Source organism: Neopsephotus bourkii, unplaced genomic scaffold (genome assembly GCF_033783945.1).
Source record: "Neopsephotus bourkii isolate Nb327-2 ecotype Australia unplaced genomic scaffold, CSIRO-AGI_Nbou_v1 NB_1328, whole genome shotgun sequence".
Lineage (NCBI taxonomy): Eukaryota > Metazoa > Chordata > Aves > Psittaciformes > Psittacidae > Neopsephotus > Neopsephotus bourkii.
In genome coordinates, this window is record NW_026901808.1 from 5,390,305 (window position 1) to 5,416,751 (window position 26,447).

Here is a 26,447-nt window from a genome sequence, read left to right on the forward strand (position 1 = left end):
TGCAATACAAATGACTGATGACTGAAAGGAAAGGTCAAGTTTAAATCAAGAACTATTTCTGTATTCATCAGCCAATGATGAATAAATGAAGCAATTATGAAGATTTTTAGCTAACCAGCAAAATGTTAATTGTGTCACTCAGACATTGAGTGACTTGTTACAAGCATCTGTATTGAATTAGAGAACCATACTGAGTTTGAAAACTATGAATATTATATGTTGTCATCCAGGCCAATGAAATATTACACTTTTCCATTTGGAACTCAAGCAATTCTTTGTTAAATTTCACTGTAAGAAGTTATTCTTTAATCACTCATCAGGACAGGTCTTTCTAATGTTCAAATACTAATTTTAGGTGTAACTGTAGTTTTAGTTTTTGTAATCCGTGGTTGGCTTTATTTCTTAAATGCAATAACTGCTAGATATGAGGAATACTGTGTTAACACTATACCACAAAAATGATTTTTTTTTTTTTTAATGGGAGAATGTACATAGTATATGTCTAATTAATTGAACTACTGAGTGCAAAATAGCCATGCTTAGCAGCATTGCAGTAATATAGCTCCCTAATTTCAAGGTTCTGATCAAGAGTAGACTTGCCAGAAGGAATGAGCCTGATTGATAACAAATTCTTATTGTCTACAGCTGTAATGATAGAGAAGAAAATATGAGCTAAATGAAGGGAAGATAGTCATATCTCCTTTTCAAAATTAAAGTCCCATTAAGTGCATTAGTTTAGGTTTGGATTTATTTGTTTTGTTTTGTTTTGGGTGTTTTGTTGTTTTTTTCCTCCTCTTGGAAAATGTTTAATTTTTTTTTTAATGAGTTAAGATGTTTCGTGTTCTTTTAGAAAAATCTTACATAAACTACAGTATCATTCGAAGTGTGTTAAAATGAGAATGAAAGACATTCTTATCTACATTTGAGAATGTTCTACATTTGAGAATGTTATAGTATAAGGCTGTGAACAATCTTCAAGGAGAAAAATAAAGCTTAATTTACTGCATATATTCTGTCTTTGGAAGCATTACTTTTAGTCTATTTGCTAGATTTTGTTTCATCTGAAAAGCAGTACATCCAGGCATAGATTGTCTATTTTCATACTGCTGGTGCAGTATTGCCATAAAGATTAATATTAAAGGATATCTCCCATTTTAAGACTAACATAATGCTTCCTGTGATCTGGGGTTTACTTTTTGCAGTTTATTCAGATATTGGCAACATTGAAGATACAAGACCATTAGGGCATTAGCTAATACTTATGGTACTTTGCCTAATATCTATGATGTCTAATGTCTCTTTGCATCTTTGCCTAGTATCTGTGGTGTCTAATGTCTCTTTGCATCACACCATATCACACTGTCATTCAGAAGTTAAAAGGATGTAATTTTATTTCTGTAGACCTCTGCTTAGTGTGAGCTATGGTTAAAAAAAACAAATAAGATGTAATGTTGCATTAGAAAGAGGAAGGTAAAGAATGCAGAGAGAAGTCTATTGTCTGTACTTTGAGTCAGTGTTGATGAATCTACATCAGCATATGTCATCCAAGGTCAACCACAAGAACAAGAGGCTGGGGAAGGATATTGCTCAACAAAAACTAGTTCAGAGGATAGTACAAGACTGGTCAAGTACGAAGTAAACTGCTCTGAAGAGTGTCATTTAATGATCTGAATGGTTTTAATCCTTAAAAGCTGAGCAAGAAAAAAATATGAGAAAATTAAATGAAATGACTGAGAGGAACAGTTATGCTGGTCTGAAACCACAAACATATATAAAATGTACTGTCAAATTAAAACATATAAGCCCTTCCCCTAAAAGTAATTAATCCAAGTCCAAACTAAGCTTTTGGAGTGAATTTATTTTGGTTTTTATCCTGAGTAGTAATTCCTATATTTCATTGATCTGAGGAAAAAATGAAAAATTTCACTCCTCAAACATAGTGTATTGTCCTTAAAGATATAATACTACATTTTAGAAATGTAGTAGGTTATGTGTATTCCATATCAATTATTTCCAATTTACTTAACTAGCAACAAGTTTTCCTGAATGGTAGCAATGTGGCTGGATTCAAATGTAAAGCTGATACTAAAAAGGCATTGTCTGGAATTTCCAGAAACCTAGAAAAAAACTGTAATATACATTCTGTTCCTAGTGAGCTAGTTTTATCCATTTAAATCTATTTGCTTAATAAACGATTTTTAATAGCTTAAAAGGAAGAAATGAAAAGAAACCCCAAAAAAAGCCCCCAACAGAGCAGCATATAATGCCTAATTCTCATGCATAACTAATGCCATTTTGCAGTCTTCTTTGATGAGGCAACTGCTAAGACAGCTGGCTCCTTCCCCCTTCCTATGACAATACCTCACTCACACTTTGGGCTGTCAAATCTTCACAGATAGGAGATCTAATTTAAACTGCTCTGCTCCTGTTAACCACTCCTTATCACTCCTCTCACAGCTCCTAATGCCGGGGCCTGCCCTGACCAGCTATTTTAGCTTTGTTAACAGGTTTTGACCCTTCAGTTCTTAGTAGAAATGTGTCCAGCACTCTAGGGCTAATGCAGTAACCTTCAGTGTAAGAGAAAACAACAAACAGGCTTTCCTGTTCTCCAGCTGTGGAAATCTCTAAAACAAAGTCATCTGCCTTTAGTACTGTTCTCTGCTCTTAATTTGTTTCATATCAGTGAATAGAAACTATCACTCAGTTCATGCTGGACACCACTCGGGCATGCTCTGCACAGTTAGTTGTTTGGTCTAAACTCCCGTATGTTATTACAGTGTAAAAATGTTCTCCATTCTATTATATGACCATTTTGATAACAAAAATCCTCTCCCACAATGCATCAATACATGTAAAATAAATATTTTGTCCCTTCATTTGCTCCCTGATTTTTAATCTGAGATTTACTTCAGAATTTTAATAATTTGTACGTTTCATTATCCAGTTTCTGTTAATATGAGCAAGTGTTACTAAAAAGGCACAATGGCTGTGACTTGACTGAGGACACGTTTTGAAATCATCATTTACCATCTTACACCCCACTCTGTGTTATCAGTTTCACTGCTGCCAACAATATAGCCTGAATAAATAACCTTTTTCCATGGTGTTTCTGGTTTACAGTCCCATAGTCAGAAATTATAATCAAATTATGCTTGCAAAAATATAAAATTAAATATATATATATTCACTAGATGGTGAATATAGCACTTACATTTGCTTTAAAGACATATGTTCATTAGGACAGCAAAGCTATTCTATTTCTCTGCTCTGACCTGGTTTAGTTTTCATGTTCTGTTAAGCCAATTCAGAAGTACAACCTCAAAAACACTTAGAAACAAACTTCAAAGAAAAAAGGAACACTGCTAAAAGCGAGTTTTAAAATGTTACGAGCATCTGGATTTTGGTATTATGGAAACAGGTGGGAAATTTATCGGCATTTATTTCAGACTGGGCAGCACCTGCAGCCTACAGGGGATAATGTACCTTGGTTCCTATGAGAAATACACTGTAGACTGCTACCATCCTCAAGATGTAATTATAGCCCTTTGTATCAAAGAAAAAGTTGATTGTATACATTTAGTACATTTGTAAAATCCATCTTGAAAATTAATCCAGCCATGGATAGTTCTGATCCAGCATCAATTGAAATAAATCAGAAGATTCACTGATTTCAGTAAGCTTTGTGCCTGACTGTAATTACAATATGCAGCTATGCATCTTTTCATGAAGCAAGTCAGTAGTACAATGAAAGGGTGGAAAGTTAATAATACACTTGAAATCGCAGCATGTGGCTGAATATTAAATATTGTTTAGACAGGCTATGCTACTTAGTGTTGTATCTTCAGCAAATCCTGAAATGCTTCATCTCAATGAATTGTTTTTCCTCTGTGTTGCTTAATTATTTTTTTTTTCAGAAAACATTTGTATTTTGTGTTCAATGCTTTCCAGTTAAAAAGGGGACTGTAATAAACTACTCCATATATAAATATAAACACAGGAATAGTCACCGGTATTTTGAGTTTGGTATAGGCAGTCCTTGTTTGTGATTATGATGCTATATATTTGTACAATTGCTTATTTTATCCATCTGTGTATATCTGAGATGTGTATATGAGACATCACATATCAGTAGTTAAGCCATGAATAAAAGTCTAACAATATCTTCCTACCTCTCTGAAGTAAATTACAGGACAGTAACACTGAATATGTTATGTTATGACCCTTGATATTTGGATTTCTGACATTATATTTTATATTTTCTGCAGGGCATTCATGGAGGATTATAAGTACAGTCCTTACTGCTTTCTTTATAGATTACTTACAAAGTGAAGTCAACAAAAATATATTCAGTATTGCCATCAATTAACAGAATAAATTATTTTAAAATGCAATGTTTAAACAGATCAGAAAAGACAAGTGGAATAGTCACGTATGTGAGAGGCATTATCATTGAAGACACTTGATGCTGTAGAGAAGAAGGATTCAAAGCTGAGGGGACCTGGTTACACCCTAAATAATAGCAATTGCATACTTACTTAGTCACAAACTGGTCATGAGTTTGGGAAGGCCTTTAGTCATTTTGTTATGAAAAAGTAGTGAATGATTCCATCTCCTCCTCTGCAACAAAGACATACTTTGCATATTAACAGAATTAATATTCAGTAATGGTCCTTACCTAGTTGAAGTGCAGAAAAGAGTTCTTACAACATCCCACAAAAGTGAGTAACATCAGTTTTCATAGTTTTTTGATGTTTCAGGTGAGGGTCATTTAAATTATGTGGCTAGGCCCATTGTTGCTCTTTCTTTTTTTTTTTTTTTGGCTGACATTCACAGTGGGAATAGAGTTCATCCCTTTCCGAACAACAGATATTTTTCCTGTTGTTCTGCCATGCAGATAATAGTGCCTTAACACAAGAAGCCCCACCTTTTTAACTCTGCACAGGAGGAAAAGCCTATCCATCCAGAAGTTTACTCAATGACAAGCTGAGTGCCAAGGTGTGTTTTTCAGGGCAGCATAATGCCTATAAGGGGTCAGAAGAGAGCAACTTCGGCTTGTTTCTCAGAAAGCTGGGCAGCTGTCTCCCATCATAATGTATGCATTGAGACAGCTGGACAAAGTATTTCAGAAACATGTGGGAACAACATATGTGTTGTTACAGGTCACTTGGTTACTCATGCTGTGGAACGCCTTGTAATTCCTGCACGTGGACTCATGCCCTTGGAGACAAGTCCGCAGTAGCTTGCGCCATGGGAAATTAACTGATAAGCAAGGATTCAGCTATGCCTTAATTCAATATTTAGCAATATGCTGAGGAAGTGAACAAATTTGGCAAAAAAAAAGTTATCAAAGAAAAGAACTGGGTGCCAGGTGTACCATGAGGTAGATGAATAGCTTTGGACTCTGGGTTGTACTTCTGGAAAATAAACTTTCCATGTAAAGTCTCTTTGTTTTCTTTTTTAACACTGAAGTTTTGCTTAGTTTGGAAAATCTTATACACATTCGTTCAACACTTATTTTAGAAAATACTACAGCTAGCTTAGGTGCTGCAATTGAGGTGTTTTTTTAATGTTATTTTTCTATTCTGGCCAAATGGCATGAGCACAGCTTTTGTATATTCTTTTCTTAAAGTGTGTTGTGAATTTTACTCTAACAATCTATTAACTACTCTAACTCACCTTAAAAGTGTGATACCTTCTAAAGCATGTGGTGTCTATTTCTTAATAAGTATTTATGACAGAAAGCTTTTCACAAAGGAAATGAATCTTTACTGTGTCTTTTTTCAGGAAGTTTCTAAAGCAGGTTGAGAAACAGTACGAAATAAGTATCACACACAAAAACATGCAGATCACAGCTGCAAACCTCATGAACATTCAAATGCACATGAGTTATTTTATTTCATGTAATATTAAAAAAAACTGAACATACCACTCTGAAAAGGAATTGGGATGCTGGTGTAAGAAAAATTAAAAATAAGGCAGCGTAAGTTACCTTTAAAGACAGGCTTTCTCTAAAGGCTTTCTCTAACTAAAGTGCAGAGAGCTAAATATTTATTATATTCTTTTCTAATACATTTTTTATTGTCTTTCCATTTCTTGACACCTCTTCAGATTTTTCCCAGACATTTTCCCCAGACTGTCTGGCTTATGCCTGTACTGAGTAGGCTTCAAAATCCTTTTGTCCTGAGAGAGAACTTAATTTACAGTAATTGCTTTTGTTTGATTTCTTTTTTTCATCCCATTTTTTGTTTTCTTGCCTCTGACAGTTCTTTACACTGCACTCAGCTATGACATGATATTGTATATTCCTAACCTTACAAGTGCTGTTCAATTTGTTTCCGTTGGTTCACTTTGGTTTTTTTAGTAGAATTGTCAACAGTCTCTCTTAATACAGAATGTAGACTCAAATAAAACTGTTTCCAACTTTGTAACTGCTCACACATACATTTTCCTTTGTATATTCAAGTAATCACAATAAACAGAGTAATGCTCTTCATACACCTAATTAAATATGTAAGTACCTCAAAGATTAGAACCTTACCCAGACTTCCTCATGTTGAACAAAGTTCAATTGTTTTCTCTGAAAAGAAGTGGGTTTCCTTAACATTTCATTTGGCTGAAGAAAATAGGAGTTCAGAGAATAATCAAAGAGGAACAAACACAGCAAGGTAATATCTCAACAGAAAGAGTTTCATGCATTTCAGGCATGATCACCATATGTGTAAGCTCATAAAATAGGTATCTATGAAAAACTAACAGGAGATGAGACCTTTTCATGTTGGCGCTTGTAAATTGAGGCTCTATCTTCTTGCCTGCTCTCCTACAGAGGTGCATCCTACCCTACCTTTTTTTAGGCTATTGATAATGGAAGCCCTATGGTTTGCTAATATAATACCCTAGCACACTGAGAACATTGTGTTATCTAGTGACAACCAATATGAGTGTAATAACTTTTTAATGGCTAAACACACATGCAAACAGCAGGTTACTTGCTCTCGGGTAATTATTTTTCACAGCTAAATCTAGATCCTGGTTCCTTTTATCCGAGCTGCCACCTCACTGAATGAGTGGCATTCAGAAATCCATTCAGTTTGAAGAAATTTAGGAAAGAAAAGAGAGTTGAAAAAATGTTTACAGAACCTTTTCTATGGCTGTCATCAGGCACTCATTTGTCAGTGATAGATATTTGTTTGTTTTATATTTTCAGAAAAAAATCCCTTAAGATTAAAAAATGCAACCTCTGACTCACAAATGTGATGAAAAATTTAAGAAGATAATTAAGAGAACATCTAAACCAGAGTTCAAATGATGAACCATTTAAACTCTTTAGTTAAAACTAGGACATATAATTGGGACCATTTTTATTGGTTACAGGTCACGACTGGATCAGTACATCCTCCCATTAAAGTCAGAAATTCTGTACCATATCCAAGTTTTTCATCTTGAGTTTTAATTTGTTATAGAGAACAATGAGGCCATAAATATTCTTGAAATGAGGATTCTAATAATTAGATTTTTCTTCTCTCTTTTCAGTGAATTCTGGAACATTTCCTTCACCATCTATTTGAAAGGTTTACTAACATAGGATATAATTATTCCTGTTTCTTTTTAAAACCTTAAATTTGCGTTTTTTGTTGTTGCTGTTTTTAACATTATTTGTAAGCATACATTCATAATCTGTATCCCTACACACACATATGTGACCTTGTTTTTCCAGGGTAAATTAAAGAATCTGCAATTAATTGTAAGAACAAGCAGTGCTTTCTGAGACTATGCTATGGCTTCCAGTCAAACAAATTCCATATCCAGTTAAAGTTACATCTTCTTTTAATATAAGTTCAAAGATACTATCACTTTGCCAAGAGGGAAAATACTCTCCCAAAATAAAAACAGCAAAACAGCAACAGCAAAAGGAGAAAGAAAAGAAGAAAAAAAAAAAAAAGCTACCATGAAGGAAAGAATAAAAGCATCTTTCTGCTCAAATGGGCTATGAAAATTATCTCCAGTTGTACACTGATCTTAAAAATAGCATGCTAAGCTCAGTTTTTGTCTGCTATTGGTTTTACAGTAGAGTGTCTGCACTTATTAACTTATCTTACTGATTGTGGCAGGCCAAATTGGAAGTCCACGAAAACAAATGGAAATCTTCCTCTATGTTCAGCTTACTTTGAACCAGTTCCTATGCCAATGTAAGTAAAGAGAGAAAAGGTCTGTTATCTCACAGGCAATAATTTCTTAATTTTCATTAAACTTCATTAAGGTATCTCCACTCTGTGCTTACCTCCTCCTCCCAATGTTTGGGTGTCCAATTTGAAAGAAGGTCATGAAATTCCTTCTAAAATAAATGTTAATTATTAGTTAGCAGAAACCTCACCTGCTAATGTCTGCACAACAGTTGAAATATTTGCTATACGTTTCAATCACAAGATAAGGTGGACTTCACATTGCTCACACTCTCTTTTATTTAACTTTCCTGAACATTCTAAGAGAGTTTTGAAGAATTATTTGAGAATTTGTTGTTCTTATTAATTTCTCCCTCCAAGATTTCTGAAAAGATATACAAAAACATATGGTGATATCCATAAAATCTGTATTTTTCTAACACTTGAAATAAGTGTAAGAAGAACAGCACAAAGAAAGAAGTTGGCATGGTTAAGTGTTATCTGCATGGTCTTGTTATCCCTGAATCTGGGAAACATTTAGTTTAATAAATCAAATTTTGTGTCTTTTTTCTTGTTAGCAGTGAGCAGTGAGTGTTCAAATAAAACCCAAAAATTTTGTGGGTTTCCTGAAACTATTAGAGTGTTTGAATTTACACTTCCATTGGTATGTGCATGATAGATTAGACATGCGATTCTTAGTAAAAAAAAGTGTTGTGAATTTATTCCATTGGACATGGTGTAGGAACACACGCTCTTTGAGGATGAAGCACCATATGTTTGGTTTGCTTTTTTGTTTAAAAAAAAACCAAACAACACGATGTGTGGAAAGAAACAAAGCAATGAAAACCTTAAGTGGATATTGAAATATGGACAGTGGACTGCAGTGTTCCCTCAACCACCATACTAGCTTTCCATAATTCTGTCATCATACAACTCACAAATGGCAGCATTGCTACTTTAACTGTTTCACATACCTGTTCTCTAGATGTATCTTTAATGAAGGAAGTATCTCTTTTGGATGAATAGAAGCAGATATTTTGTACGTCTTCTGGGGAAAAATGCACAGAACTGAATGGAAGTCTCAGTACTATTAACTTTCTCCGCTTACATTTTGCTAAGGAGCTGATGACAGAGAGGTACAAATTCTTCCTAAAGTTTAATAAAGGCTTTGTACTGGTCTACTCATTCATAATTATAACTTAGGATATTATATTTCAGGAAATTATTTAAACACTAACACAGGGGGTAAATCTCTAGTAAGCAGGCTCTTGCAAAAAGTGTGGATTATAAAGATGTCGGAGAAGTCAGGAAATATCTTGTATATTCATTCTTCTTTCAAATATCACTCTGCAACTCTGCACAATGTTTTCTTGCTCTTATATTAGAGAAAAAAAAAAAAAAAAAAAAACAAAACACCAGCCTTAAAAGAAATCTAATTTCTTTGTTGTTCTATTTGGAATGCCAGTTGCAAATGGTATTGTAGTGCAAACAGATACAATGAGTTTTATGACAGAAAGACTGTTCAGGTAACATAGAATCAGCTGCAAATTTTTCAGTTTTTGCTCCAGTTAGTTTAGTAAAAAGGGAGGCAAGACTGAGAATCACCAAATTATGATTTGAACAATAGTTATAACTGGTTTTATAGACTTCTAAATTCTGAGGTTTTTGTTGTACTTTCAAATTCACAAATAGGAAAACATGACATGACATGAGTAATAAGAACTTTTTCAGTCAGGAAACTGAGATACCTGAAAAAAAGATACTCCAGATGATACTTAACTTCTTAAAAGGAAAAGTAATTTAAAAGAAAATAGTTCAAATGATATTTTGCTTCACAAAATTATCTGTAGGCTTATTTTTTTTTATGTGATAGCTTTCTACCACAGCTGAGAGCTTTCATGAGCATTTCACTGGGATATGTTAGGACCAAAGAGCTAACATGCTGGTGTGAAAAATGTTGGCTGTTAAGATTCACTAGAATTTACAGGGAGATTATCATATGTACAGACCAAGAGATATCAGCTTCCATTAAAAAATATTTCTATTACAAAATCTGTCTTTCTTTGGTAGCAAAAGCACCACGTGCATCGGCATACAGCTAAATGATAATTTGTGCTTCGTATTTCCATGCTTTCAAGAATGACAGAAGCCTATTGATGTTATCCACAGTAGCCTTTTGTGAATAGATCAGTACAAACATCTTAGACATGCTAGATCTGTCTTACTGTTCACAGGCTATCAGATACAGAAAAGCAACTGAAATATTCCCTGTGCTTCTAGAAGCTTTGTAGTTGTTTGAATAAAAGTGTTTAACTTCTTTTACAAACATCCCTAGTGTCCAAGTCACAAAATAAAATACAGCTTCCTCTGACACTAGTACCTTGGATTTAGTACCAAACTAAGACCCTTAGGTGTCTAATTTTTACTGTTATCTAAATGACTATTACAGTGAAGAACCTATGCTTTGATTCAGTTTCCTTGATATATAACTCTAGAACCATTTGCAGTGCCCAAGATAATCAAAATATATATGCAAGGAGTTGGCAGATATTACACAGGAGCTACAGAATATTCATGTCCTTCTGGATCAATGGCTCAAGGTCCAACAGGATATTCCTGGACACCTCAAATATTACTGGAGATCTACGTTTAAGAAATTGAACTGAAAACCTGATTAATACAATGGTCCTTAGAGATCTGTTAAGGTGACACCAAAGTAGACGTTCCAGGAATTTAATTTGAGGTAAGTCAACCCAAAATTTAGGTATACGTGTGTTCTTGCTTTCATTAGTTTCACGCTGGATTTCCTTTTCTAGAATGAACATCTGATGTCATTCAAGCTGCACGAGGTAATTCTGCATTGTTGCCACTCTAGAAGGTAATTGATTCTCCTAGAAGTTCTGCACTGAACTTGTCAGCAGCACCTGAATGCTCCGATTCAACAGTTTTCCATTACAGACAACTGACATCTGCAGTGGGGTGTGACTGCTTTTTGGATCCCCCAGAGATCATACTATCCTCTAGCAAGTAAGGTAAGTGTCTTCTGTAGGCTAGGCCATATACCTTCAAAAGCCATAGAAATACCTTATCTACACTATAACACCTCATGCAATACTAAAAGTGTCTGTTTTGGATACTGCATCATGCCACTAGTTCATACAAGTTGTTTCCTGACAGCATTTATTAGACATTAGCTTATCCTGATAGGAGCTTAAAACACTTAATTTAACATATGCTACTAATATAAGGTGTCTTGATCTAGAGCTGAATTTCCTTCTACTATGACTAACCCTTCCTTTTCTGTCAAGGACTCACTCTGATTTCTATTTCTTTTAAACATGTGTAGGATTAGTATCCTTTTTAACCATTCCATCAGAAACATATTTGTTGTAGCCAATAAATGGATGGGATCTAAAAGAAAGAAGTATATATGACAGATCAGGCATTTTACTTAATTAAGTGATATCTCTGTTGTATAGCCACAATGGTGTAATTTCACTCCTAGAACCATCAAGTAATTGCCCTCCTAGAACCATCAAGTGATAACGCCCCATGTGGACACCCTTTCCAAACAATGATAGAGTGATTTATTCTTATTTTTATTTTTTTAATGACTACACTACATCCAAAGAAATAATTACTCTGGAGGAGAGAAATTACTGCATTAAGGCAATGTTTATGTTGACACAGAGAGTTCATGGGGGAGTTACACTAGTTCAGCAGCAATATAGACATTCTGCTGTAATTCTCCTGGATGATGTCCCTAAACAAGCAAGTCTGGGAATCTGATATTTCTCCTTTCTTTCAAATAGGATAGAGTTGCTGGTAGGGATCTATTAGGTTGGTGGTTTCCCTTTCTCCATTCCACAGACAGATACATTGGAAAGAAAAGTTTAATGGCTAGAAAATTGAATTGTTCAAGGAAATATTCTTTCAAGGAATAATATGTAAATGATTACTGATTTCAAGAGTTTTTTTCTTTACCTCTGTATCTTGTGGAGATTCAAGTGGGCATCAGTATAATCCGAAGGTCATCTGCTGATGTTAGAAAGGTCATCTTTTCTTTTTGTCAGCTGGTTCAACAAAATGAAACAAGCTGTCCTTACAAACCTTGCTATACGCTTAAGTTCAAAAAGAACAATGAAATGGATAATGCAAAATAGCTAAAGTGGCAGAGGTACATATGGGCAGTAAATTAAATATGAATGTGAATATGAACTAAATATAAACATGATGTTCAATCATGCAAACACATACTACTTTTATCTTTGCAATATTGATTTCGAAATAATGAAAAAATATTGATCTAATGAGGGTCATACAGAATCACAAAACCATGGAAACTTTGAGGTTGAAAGAGACCACTGGGGAACATCTGGTTCAACCCCCCTATTCAAGCAGGGCCACCTAGATCAGGTTGCCCAGGACCATGCCCAAACAGCTTTGGAACATCTCCAATCATGAAGGCTGCACAACCTCCCTGGCCAAGCTGTGCCAGTGCTCAGTCATGTCCAGAGTGGAAATCTGTTTCCTGATGTTCAGATGGCATCTCCTCTGTTTCAGTTTGTTACCACTGACTCTGGTCCAGTCACCAAGTACCTGTGCCATTGGGCACTGAAAAGAGCCTGGTTGCAACTTCTTTGCAGCCTCCTTTCCCCTGAGCCTTCTATTCTCTAGGCTAAGCAGTACCAGCTGTCTCAAGCTTTCCTCATAGGACAGGTACTCCAGCACCAATACATCATTGTGGCTTTTGCTGGACCCTTTTCAGTATGTCCGTACTCTTTCTTGTAAAGGGGAGTCCCAAACCGGGATGCAGTTCTCCAGGGTCTCAGCAGTGCTAGCCAGAGGGGAAGGATCACCTCCTTGTTGCTTGTCATCTTCTAGGAGCCCAAACATATATTTTAAAACATATCTAAATAATCACATTTAGGACCAGACATGCACAACAATCTCAAATCTGCGCAGTGTTGTTATGTGGGCAGTTTTGCATACTATGAAGAACTGGTAAAGCCAATAGCATCTTCTTTAGGATTTTTATTGTAAACATATATGGCTAATTATAATTCACACACAGTATCATTTTTCTTTTTATTATTTAATGATGTTAACCAGTTTGACAATGCCTGTTCTGATTTGTTCCATTTGCAATATTTGCAGACTGCATGATACTTATAGAAATTATGTTACAGTTCAAGAAGTAAAAAGATGTGAAGCCCCCCTTTCTAGATTTACCAAGTTAGCATGCTTTTCAAACAAACCACTTTAAAAAATAAATACTGTTTGATGTCCATGGTGAGTTTAAATGAAAGTTGGTGTATCTGAGATGGTATCTTTTTACATGTGGGAAACATTAACTCCAACGGCACTGGAATGAGCACCATCAATTAAACTAAAAAACACCTGCAAGATTAGACCAAAAAAAAAAAAAAATCATCAAAGGTTGATTGTGATGCAAATTGAGACACAAAACAAAACAAAATGAATTTTTAAAAATCTCCATAATGATGTATTTAAATGTGTACCTAGATGTGCCAGTCCTTCATCTGCACATTATCGTTCCCTAAAGTCACGTAAACCACAGCAGTTTCTCATTCTCTGTTGGCTGCATTTAACAGAAACAAGCACTAGCTCTTACTCAACACACAGAAAGATGAAGCAAATATCCTCTTCTCTCAGTCTTGATTTCTTTATTTTTAATTCAGAAATCTAAAGATCCGTGTCATGTTTGAACAGAGTGTCATGACATCCAGTTTTTAATAAGTACTAAAATCTTTGTGGAGAATGAACTTCATGATTCCATAAATGAACCTCCTGAAATTCTGTCAGCTTGGAAATAGGCTGTTTAAGTGTAGGGGAGTAGTTAAAATTCAACCATCTGCCCATAAATTTGAAAGATACAGTGCTATTAACTAAAGGAAGTGGGATTCTATCAGGAACTAAAGCCACTATAGCAACATCAACTTTCTGACTGCTTAATCAGATTATAAAATATGAGATATCATCTGACAAATTATAGTATTTTAGGCCAGTATGATATTGGTAGTGTAAGTGAAGTTGAGGAGGAGTAAGGTGGCACTTGAGAAAATAATGATGACCTTCTCAGTCCTCACACTGTGTTACTCAAGAGCAGACTGTAGTTCACCCTTGTAGGTACAAAGCTTAACAGCAATGCCATAAAATGTACACTTGAAAGATGACTAAGCATGTGTAGCCTCAAGCTCAACAGTACTTGGAACATAGAGATACTAAGTTATTTCTTTCCTGATAATTTACCTTATGATAGAATGTCTATTAGTAGCCTGTTCTTAAAATTACATTCCTTAGTTTCAATAGGAAGAATGCAAATTAACCTGTACTTTGTAAGATTCATATATCAACATGTAATACTACCTCTTTAAGGTATTTTTCCTTGAAAATCCCTCAAAACCATTCTTGCATGTGCTCTGTCCTACACCAGCAAGATACTTACACAAGCTTCTGGCAGATCCAGTCCTTGAAAAGAAAAAAAAAAACGACAGATTTTGGTGGTGAAATAACAGGAATAGGGTTATCTCTGTCAGTGGAATAATCCCAGATCTCCTTTCACCACACTCTTCTGCACTGATTTATGAGCTCTGTGTAGAGCCCATGTCAAACAAAGTTCCAGTAATACAGCGAACTCCCAAGAGGTAGTAGCACTGTTGAACCCTGCAGACCTTCACAAGAAGTGTTTTCTAAGGTTCTGTACAGTTGGTGTCAGATTGAATACATCTGGGATATATTTAGCCCAAGTTTGCTTCCAGCAGAGCTGTCCAACTGTTCAACACTTATTGAAAATCATTCTTATCCTTGAGATAACTGTGATCTATTTATCATTCTCTAATATATGGAGATCCACGAAAGGGATTATGATACTGTGACAATTAGGAGAAAAAAAAAGTAAAATTAAATCCTCAAAGTGAATGTTGAACTAAAATGCTGCTTGTAAGTATCCTCTAAGAACTGTTCTCTATTTTCTTATGTGTTTAATTTGTTGGAGATGTCATTACCTTCAATAAAATGAAAAAAAAAAAAAAAGAAACACTGATGTGCTATATTACTTACAAGCTAAAAAGGGGGAAATCTGTCTGCTGTCCTCAGAGCAGATGGCAGCACAGAAAAACATACAAGTTCAAAGGAGAGAATCATCTGTACTTGATACAAGGCTGTAGTACTGCTCTTTGAACACTGAACAGTACCACAGATTCTTGCATTACTGAGACCTTTATTTATTTCTTCTGAAGTGTTCCTTACTACAGCCAGTGAGTAGTTTGTGCAATTTAATCCATAATGTATAACTTATCTTGCTGTATTCCATTGCTTTATCCCCTGAATTATTAACAGGCGGAAGAGAAAATTAACATGGCAAATACAGTCACTATGTGTGAAGTTAAGGCTGAAATACATGCATTTAGTATACGGGAAAGAAGTAGAAGGAGCTAGTAGATGTGCTCTATGTTGAGTTAGCATTTTGGTGTTGGGTTCATTGGTTTGGGGTTGTTTCTTTTGTTGGTGTTTGTTTGATTGTTTGTTTTATTCTGTTCCAAAATATTCAGCCTTGTAAAGATATGAAAAGGTTTTATCTTTTAAGTTAAGCAAAGTAACAAAGGGAGATGTGTAAGCAGTAGAACATGTTTCAGTTTGAGTTTTGTTTAAATCCAGTCCTCAAAGGAAGACTTACTCTTTGCAAAGTTGGTATTGAGTGTCTGGAAAAGAATGTAACTTAAAGAAGAGTGTGCCTCGCATGCTGATTTTAATCTATTTTTCCATAGCAAGTATGAATGCAAATAAAAATGGTTTATATTTGAAATAAACCCAGACTTCATATCTATAATTTTTCCTTCACTGTAAAAAGTAGTCTGTGAGACCTCCAAGTTCTTACAGCAACGCAAGCGAAAGGAAAATCTATTAGGACGCTGATATCTGAAGAGTAATAAAAGAAAACTTGTATAATGTAACAGATTTAAAATGTCTTTCTCCAGGTTTGGTATCCATTCTTGCCTGACTCCTCTTGACAGCTTCTCCCTGTCTTCTGAGAATAATTAATTCTCCCCACAGAGGACTTCTTCAGGCTTCACCAAGTCTTCATCAGCCTATATTCTGCCTTCCCTTTCTGTTGCACCAGGGCCATTTTTCTTACCTTCTACTCAGTTTATGGGCTAGCTGTCTTCCAACTAATCCACCATGATACACACAGTACTCATCCTCTAGTGCCCCTTTCATCCTTAGTTATTCTGCAAGTCCATAATAAAGGCAAAAATTGAATTCTGTTCTTCTGGAAAGTCTGTTATCAGGAGGATTCTGGTTTGTGAAATACTAACAACTAATGTCTAATGGCTTGTGAGTATTTCACTGCAGTGATTTGAATCCTTTATTGTTTTGAATTGTTTCATGGTGAAATAATATTGGGTGGGTACAGCATAGCTTTAGGAGAAATAACTAGGAAAGCTTGAGAATTAAAACCAGTAGGAAGAAGCAACTTAAACCAGTGAAAGTTGGAAGTGTAAAAACCCCAGAATTCTGGGGACTTTGATTCACTTTTTCCCCCATAAAATATTTACCTTCATGTTAGCTGAGAGGCAGTGCTTTGTCTTCCAAAAAAATATGAATATCCAGCAAAGGTGTTTTCTGAACTCTTCTCTCATACTAGAAGGTTCGTAGAGTTGGAGGGCCTTTAGCAATGAACTTGAGCAACACTGAAAGACTAGAGAGTCTTGAGACACGTGATGTCCAGAGAGTTAAATAATTTTGATGGGAAGCTGACAGTTTTTAATTAAAACTAAGCTGCATATATCAGGGGCATTTTACAGATAGTGTCATGGTTTAAGTCCAGTCAGTAACTCAGAACCACGCAGTCACTCTTCCCCCATCTCCCTCCCCCCCACCACTCCCCGGGGGGATGAGGAGGAGAATCAAAAGAATGTAACTCCCACGGGTTAAGATAAGAACAGTCCAGTAACTAAGGGATAACACAAATCACTGCTGCTACCACCAATAATAATAACAATAAGGGAAATAACAAGGGAAGATAATACAACTGCTTACCACCCGTTGACCAATACCCAGCATGACTGAGCAGTGATCAAGCCCTTCCAGGTAACTGCCCCCAGTTCTACATCCTGGTTATGACATGCTGTGGTATGGAATACCTCTTTGGCTAGTTTGGGTCAGGTGTCCTCTCTGCTTCCTCCTGCTTCCCCTCCTCCCTGGCAGAGCATGAGGCTCACAAAGTCCTTGGTCAGACTAAACATTACTGAGGAGCAACTAAAAACATCAGTGTTATCAACGAAGTTCCCAGGCTGAAAGTCAAAAACACAGCACTGCACCAGCTACTAAGAAGGATAAAAAATGACTGCTACTGCTGAACCCAGGACAGATAGCTATGTTCATACAGCATTTTGTCAATTCTTTCTGGTATTAATATATGGTTTCAAAGGCAATTAATTATGACTATATCCCTTTAAACTATTTTGCCCATAAAGATTTCAGAGAATTTTACATCATTCTAGGACATTATACATCATTTTAATGACTACTGAACATGATATTTTAATATGTTAACACGACTATCTTGACACCCAGAATTTGGCACAAATCCTTAATTCTTTTTTACTCTGTAAGCCTCATGTCAATGAATTATCAAAAGCCTAAATTTGTGTTGCAGAAAATAGGTGTCTGAAGCCATGTAAGAAGATGTTTTCTATGAGTTTTTTGGTCAGTGGTAACTCTTGCACCATGTACTGCTCCTTCCTGCTATATTTTATGTAACCAAATCACAGAATAGATTTGCTTGCTTTATTTTTTTTTTTGGTAAGATAAAGTAACTATTAATTTTAATCTCAAATACTTGATTTTCTGTTGCTTCCATATTATTTAAGACCTTACATTTTCACTTGTCAATTTAACTGAATATTTGGGGGGTTTTAATTAAAATTAGTATCTCGAATAGATAGACTGCCAAATGCTCTTTAAAAGCCCTTCTTACTAAAAAAAAATCTAAAATTAAATATTTCATTTTAGAACAGTTAAATGTGCACTTCCTGTGTACCTCGATTTCATATTAGAGATAAAATTATTCCTTTACTTCAGTGAGATACTGAAAAATAAATCTATGCCTACGATTGATAGAAAACCTGGAGAAATAGTTATGTTTGCTTTCTTGAAAAATGGTATAGCAAAGGATATTTCATTTTAATCTTCCATATTATTTTCTCTCAGATTAATTTTTTTTCTGTGCAATTTCAATAGCAACAAACCCAGTGGAAATTAAGACTTAAACATGGTTTCTGGTCAGAAAAGTCAAATCCAATTATACATTGCCTGAAACAGCCATCTAAGACACAGATTTAAATCAGATGCTTATAGCTGGAGAGAAAAGAGACAACAGGAGAGTTTCTTGCATGCAGAATTTGTCATATCAGAAAATCCATGCAACCAAGGCACAAATACCTGCAAATACTGAAAACACTTTAATCTGAGCATCCTCTTATATGAGCACAACCTGCTAGACTACTGAGTTATATGAAACTATTACAAATTCCCTCGTGGAAAGGAAAAAAAAAAAAACAAAAACCCACACCACCACCATCACCAAGAAAACAAACAAAAAAAAAGGAAAAAAACAAACAACAACAACAACAAAAGGGGGATAGGAAAAAGACATCACAGCAGTTTCAGAGAATCATAGAATCATTTTGGTTGGAAAAGACCTCTAAGGTTCAGATCAAGTGTTAATCTAACACTGTCAAGTCCACCACTTAGCCCTAAACACCACACATCTTTTAAATACCTCTAGGGATGCTGAATCAAACCGCTACCCTAGGCAGCCTGTTTCAGTGACCAACAACACTTTCAGTGAAGAATTTTTTCCTAATATTCAATCTAAATCTCCCTTGGTACAACTTGATGTCATTTCCTCTTCTCCTATCACTTGTTACTTGGGAGAAGAGACCAAAACCCACCTCACTGCAACCTCTGTTTAGGTATCTGTAAAGAGGGATAAAGTCTTTTTTCAGCCTCCTTTCCTCCAGGCTGAACAACCCCAGTTCCCTCAGCTGTTCTTCATAAGACCTGCACTCTAGACCCTTCATTAGCTTTGTTGCTCTTCTTTGGACATGCTTCAGCACCTGAATGACTTTCTTGCAGTCTTATTTCAGTCTTATTGTGTTGTTAGAAGTATTAAAAAATCAGAGGAGAGTGTATTAGAGATTGTGTTAATATCCCTTGGTAGGGAGTTTCAAGCAGAACAACTTCCTGTCTGTTCTTTATGTGGAAAACGTGATTTATGAGCCTTCAGATTTTTATTTTTATCTTTCTATTTTTAAACTCACATTCCCATGAATCCCTGAAAACAATTTTGAATTTTATTAAATGCAGTACTACAAAGAAATGTCCTTTTAAACACTTGTAGTGATTTAAAACTTAACAACAAAAGGAACAAGTCATTAGAAACAGATTGAGAGTAGAGACCAAAGATAGGAGAGAGCCAGAAATGAAAGCCCCTGACCTTATACACAGCTGATCGCAGTCAGTAGTTCTAGAGCTAGTCATACAAATATTAATCCAAAAGATTTTTCCTATGTATTAAATTACATCTGAAATCAGAAGACATCATTTAATGTGGCATGGTTATTTTTAATTCTAACATAGCTCAGCTATGAAAACATCACCTGTTTCTTTTTAAAACTATAGAGATGGCCTGAACCTCAGGGTGGGACACTGAATTGTACAGGAAGTTCTGGGCTGGCAGGCAGGAGGATAGATAGAAGAAATGTTGAATCCAGCATTTTGATTGAGATTAATAATATCCATCAGCATGGAGTTAAATTCAAATGTCCCAAAGAGTAAGAACATGAGGGTATTTGGATACAGGGGAATATGAGGGCAGAGAAGTGGGAGAGGTTGCTTCCTGTCATTTTTAATAAAAGCTTTGAAATTTGGAAGGTGTTCTCCTCTGAAACGTACATAAATATATCCTTGCTTTGTCTAGGCCAGTCTGCACCTAATGAGAGTCCACTTTGCACCATGGACCTTGATCCACAGTCCTAAACTTTTTGTGTTTTCTGGAAACTTGTTTCACAAATAACACAAGAAATCCAGTCCAAAGGTGGACATCTGCCGATGAGAGGGGAGGCTGCAGCGCAGACTTCGGGGTGTAGAGAGTGCCTGCACTGCTCTGGTGAGGGAAAGGTACACAATGGGCAGGGATGCACTGGTGCTCCCTGGTGGAGGCTCTCCTACAGCAGGTGGCTGAGCTGTGGGAAGCTATTAATAGGCTACAAGGTGTCAGAGTAGCTGAGAGGAAGCAGGAATGCTTGCTCCTGGCCCAAACTGTGCAGGGGCCTCAAGCTTCCCCTGTAGCTCATGGGGGAAAGAAGGAGGACGTTAACCTGGGAAGATGGGAATTGGTGACAAAAAAAAAAAAAAAAAACCCAAACCAAAAAAAGGAGGAAAAGGACAATTAAAAGCAAGGGACTTCCTCCTAAACCTGTTGCCCCCACACAGAACCACTTTGCTGTCCTGCAGGGGGCTCATGAGGAAACGCACTTCTGCCAGAAACAGCCGGCTGATGCACTGGTAAAGAAGATCTCTACTGGTGCTGCCAGGAAAAAGCAGTGGGTCATCGTGGTAGGGGATTCTACTTTGAAAGGGACAGAGGCACTTCTCTGTCGGTCGGACCTGGTCTCAAGGGAGGTGTGTTGCCTACCAGGGCAGGGATGTGTCAGAGATCAGGGATGTGTCAGAGAGGCTGCCTGCTCTGGTAAGCGCCACAGACTATTACCCACTTCTGGTGATACATGTGGGTACTAGGGATATAGATAGTAGTAGCCTGGGGAGCATAAAGAGGGACTACAGAGCCCTGGGAGAGGTGGTTAGGGGTCTGGAGCTCAGATAGTCTTTTCATCTATTCTCCAGGATACAGGGGAGGACCTAAAAAAAGCTAGGAGGATTAGCCAGGTTAATAAATGGTTAAAAGGGTGGTGTCACAGTCAGGGGTTTGGGTGTCTTGAACATGGGACCCAAGTTTGTAGGCCAGGTCTAGCGGGGGCTGGTGGAGCTGGTCCGATAAAGAAGGGGAAGGGCAGTTTTGGTAGGAGGCTTGCCAGACTGGTTAAGGAGGCTTTAAACTAGATGTGTTGGGGGAGGGGGGCATCATTCCATCCCAACACTCCCAGTCAGTTGCCAGCACCTATAATAAATGCTTGGACCAATGCAGAGATATTCCGGCTGCTCCAGCCAATGAGCCGGCTTCATTTGGAGCTCGGCTCAGATGCCTCTATACAAATGCCCGTAGCATGGGGAACAAACAAGAGGAATTAGAGATGTGTGCTCGTCTACGGGGGTATGACATTATAGGCATCACAGAAACATGGTGGGATGGCTCCTATGACTGGAGTGTTGGAATGGAAGGTTACAGACTCTTTAGAAAAGACAGGCCTGGCAGGCGCGGAGGGGGAGTTGCCCTTTATGTTAGGGATAGGCTGGAGAGTATGGAACTCTGTCTGGGGACTGGTGAGCAGTTAACAGAGAGCTTGTGGGTCAGGGTTAAAGGGAAAACAGTGATGGGAGACATTACTGTGGGGATCTGTTATAGACCACCTGATCAAGAGGAATCTGCGGATGAAGCACTCTATAGGCAGATAGGAAAAGCCTCACGCTCACAGGCCCTCGTTCTCATGGGTGACTTCAACCACCCTGACATCTGTTGGAATGACGGTACGGCCCGGCACAAGCAATCCAGGAGGTTCCTCGATTGTGTGGAAGACAACTTCCTTCTGCAAGTAATAGAGGAACCGACAAGGAGAGGTGCCATGCTTGACCTTGTGCTCACCAACAGGGAAGGGCTCGTTGGAAATGTGGCACTGCAGGGCAGCCTTGGATGCAGCGACCACGAGATGGTTGAATTTGAGATCCTTAGGACAGTGAGAAGAGCGTGCAGCAAGCTCACTGCCCTAGACTTCAAAAGAGCAGACTTTGGCCTCTTCAGGAGCCTGCTTAGTAAGGTTCCATGGGATATAGCCCTAGAGGGCAGGGGGGCTCAAGACTCTTGGTTGGTCTTCAAGGATCACCTGCTACAAGCTCAGGAGTGTTGCATCCCAACTAGAAGAAAGTGCAGCAGGAGGGCCAGGAGACCTCCTTGGATGGATAAGGAGCTCCTGAGGAAAATTCAAATGAAAAAAGAGTTTTATAGAAAGTGGAAGCAAGGACAGGCGGCCTGGGAAGAGTACAGGGATGTTGTCCGGGAAGCTAGGGACCAGGTTAGGAAAGCTAAGGCCCAGTTAGAATTAAACTTGGCTAGGGATATTAAGGATAACAGGAAGGGATTCTACAGGTACATAGCAAATAAAAAACAGATTAGGGAGAATGTAGGCCCCCTCAGGAAGCTCTCAGGTGAACTAGCTACACAGGATTTGGAGAAGGCTGAGGTTCTGAATGACTTCTTTGCCTCGGTCTTCTCTAGCAAAGGCTCTGACCGCACCACCCAAGTCTTGGAAGGCAGACGCAGGGACTGTGAGAATGAAGACCTTGGGCCCACTGTAGGAGAGGAATTGGTTTGAGACCATCTTAAAAATCTGAATGTGCACAAGTCCATGGGTCGTGAGGAAATCCACCTGCGGGTCCTGAAGGAGCTGGCAAATGAAGTTGCTAAGCCACTGGCCATCATATTTGAAAAATCATGGCAGTCAGGTGAAGTTCCCAATGACTGGAAAAAGGAAAATATAACCCCCATTTTCAAGAGGGGGAAAATGGATGACCCAGGCAATTACAGACCAGTCAGTCTCACCTCCACGCCTGGCAAAATCTTGGAGCAGACTCTCCTGGAAGACATGCTAAGGCACATGAAAAACAACAAGGTGCTTAGTGACAGCCAGCATGGCTTCACTAAGGGGAAATCCCACCTGACCACTTTGGTGGCCTTCTATGATAGGGCTACAGAACTGATGGACAGGGGTAGAGCAGTTGATGTCATCTACCTGGATTTGTGTAAAGCGTTCAACACTGTCCCACACGACATTCTTGTCTCTAAATTGGAGAGACATCAATTTGATGAATGGACCACTCGATGGATAAAGAACTGGCTGGAGGGCCACACACAAAGAGTTGTGGTCAATGGCTCAATGTCCAGGTGGAGATCAGTGACGAGTGGTGTCGCTCAGGGATTGGTGTTGGGACCGGTCTTGTTCAACATCTTCGTCGCTGACATGGGCAGTGGGATTGAGTGCGCCCTCAGCAAGTTTGCCGATGACACCAAGCTGTGTGGTTCGGTTGATACGCTGGAGGGAAGGAATGCCATCCAGAGGGACCTTGACATGTTTGTGAGGTGGGCTGATGCCAACCTCATGAAGTTTAACCATGCCAAGTGCAAGGTCCTACACCTGGGTTGCAGCAATCCCAGACACAGCTACAGGCTGGGCAGAGAAGAGATTCAGAGCAGCCCTGCGGAGAAGGACTTTGGGGTGCTAGTTGATGAGAAAATGAACATGAGCCAGCAGTGTGCACTTGCAGCCCAGAAATCCAACCATATCCTGGGCTGCATCAAAAGGAGCGTGACCAGCAGGTCGAAGGAGGTGATCCTGCCCCTTTATTCTGCTCTCATGAGACCTCACTTGGAGTATTGTGTACAGTTCTGGTGTCCTTAACATAAAAAGGACATGGAACTGTTGGAACAAGTACAAAGGAGGGCCACGAGGATGATCAGGGCACTGGAGCACCTCCCGTAGGAAGACAGGCTGATAAAGTTGGGACTGTTCAGCCTGGAGAAGAGAAGGCTGAGTGGAGACCTCATAGCAGCCTTCCAGCATCTGAAGGGGGCCTATAGGGATGCTGGGGATGGACTATTCATTAGGAACTGTAGTGATAGGACAAAGGGTAATGGGTTCAAACTTAACCAGGGGAAGTTTAGATTGGATATAAGGAGGAAATTCTTTCCTGTGAGAGTGGTGAGGCACTGGAATAGGTTGCCAGGGAGGTTGTGAATGCTCCATCCCTGGCAGCGTTCAAGGCCAGATTGGACAAGGCCTTGGGTGATATGGTTTAGAGCGAGGTGTCCTTGCCCATGGCAGGGGGGTTGGAACTTGATGATCTTAAGGTGATTTCCAACCCTAGCTATTCTACGATTCTATGATTCTATGATCTGAGAGTGGTGGCCCACAGCACTTAGAGGTGACATTCGATTGCTTGACAATAGTTAAAAGTTGACAGTAGCTAAAGTTAAGTAAATAAACTAGCCCCTGTAAGTGCTGATTTCTATACAAAAGCCATAGAAAGAAAGAACTATGTTCAAATGTTAACTTGGTGTAGGCATCTCAGTTTAAGTCAGGCTACGTAATACCTCAAATTTAGTTTCAAATTGTTTGATTCATGAAAATTAACTGCTACTGTTTTGGTAACTTAAAAAATATCATAAAAGGAAGTTTTCAGGGTGGTAATGCTCTAAATTCAAGTTTAGCTTACATTTTATTTCTCTGTCATTAAGAAAACCCATTTTAACCATGTAAGTTACTAACCTGTTTCAGTTTTCTAGCATTTCTAAAATAATAAAAGTATGGTTATTAGAACAGTAAAATATATTTTATTTTTTTACATTAATTGTGATTTGCAATTAGTCTAAAACTATGATTGCATGGAATTTTAAAATGAAAAAATATATTTCAAATAATGGAAACAATTTTGAAAATGCATTAAGAATTATTTTTTTTTTAATCCCTGTTTCAAAGGAGAAATACTGGCTTTATTATAAATGTTTCAATTCAATAATGAAATAGTTTCAGCTGAATAATTTTGCCGAGTGTAATTTATACACACAAAAAGAAGGAATTCAATATCATAAATAAAAGGGGAAAAAACTGAATATAGTGGTACTGCAATATTTGAATCAAGGCAATATCTATTTTCCTGTTGAATGAAACTTGCTTTTCAGCATTGTAATTAATTGATCAGTTAGCTTATGAAATTTAGAAGGTAAAGAGTAGCTTTGCATTTTCTAAATTATAGGTATGGAATTTTTTGTCTTATTTATTTATTTATTTTTAACGACAGTGTGTACTGACACTTCTATGCATATTACTATTTATTTCTTCACTGCAGTGACAATATGCAGAAAATGTAGCTACTTGTGCTGACAAAAAAATGCTTTATATGTGTACAAACATGCGTTCTTATGGTGTACATAAGACCTATATTGATTACAGGATGCATGGCTGAAATCTGGACAAAAAAAGACAGGCCACATCTTTAAATCATTATGGAGTTTTATTTCTTATATGTTCCTTGAACTACCAAAAGATCATCTGGAGGACCACACAAGGTCGGGCGTTTAAGAGATTTGGAGATCATAATAGAATGAGATTTCTAACTGCTCCAGGCTTTGAAGATTTCTAGTGATCTTTGACAATTAATCCCATCATACTTACTATCATGAAGTATGTTTTAGCATAGTATTTTACATGACTAGATTTAGTTTTAATGGATTTCTTTTTCCTGAGGAAAAACTTTAGGTGCAAGTAGCCAAATGTGTTACGGTCCTGTATTAAAGATTTAATGGTTCTAGTGAATATTTCAAAGCATCAAAAACTTTACCTGACTTTTAAATGTTTAAATGTATTTTAATGCACTTAAACTTTATGGTCTAAGATGCTTTGCTTCGCAGAGAGGGTTTTTCAGTGCACTGTAAAGTGTCTTAATGCATGCTGGGCTGTAGTTTGAGTATTTTTAATATGAGCAAAGAAAGACAATTATTAATGTCTGTCCAGAGGAGAAAGTTCTTTGATTAATTTCTAGGGCAATCTGTAGTTCTTTTTCACACCCAGACAACCTCTGGAGGCGGTCACATGAGCACATTAGAGCCAAGGAGCTGGCTCTTTGCTTCCAAATGAATGAGCTCACCGTAAAGTGACATCTGGCCTTTCAGCAGCATGTAAAATTGGGAGCACAGAGAAATTTTTCAGTGTGCATCTTGTAAGACTAAAACTCAGATATGTTCTTAAGGCTTGAGAACAGGAAGAAGTTTAATGAAACCTGTCAGCAGATTATCCCATTCTAAACATTTCGAGCATCAAGGTACTTTACATTTAAAGCTGTGACAGTTCCTAATTTTCAAGTCCCTGGGAAAAATAAAGGAGGCAATAAGAAGGACATGGTTTATATTTGTTGTTTTCAGTTATTTTCTCATTAATTACTACTAGAGGTACACCACATCCTGCCCACCAGTCCTGAACTAGAAGGAAATGTGGGATATCATGGATGTGGTCCTGGGCTGGGATTGAGCAA

The 26,447-nt window shown here is 37.5% G+C and overlaps 1 long non-coding RNA gene across 1 annotated transcript in view; it reads left to right on the top strand.

Moving 5' to 3' along the window:
• Positions 1–10,976: 10,976 nt before the first annotated feature.
• The window catches only part of LOC133219224 (uncharacterized), a 54,084-nt gene continuing 38,613 nt past the window's right edge, over positions 10,977–26,447 (top strand). The window contains exon 1 of the long non-coding RNA XR_009727382.1: positions 10,977–11,037. This is a non-coding gene — a long non-coding RNA (uncharacterized LOC133219224). The remainder of the gene's footprint in view (positions 11,038–26,447) is intronic.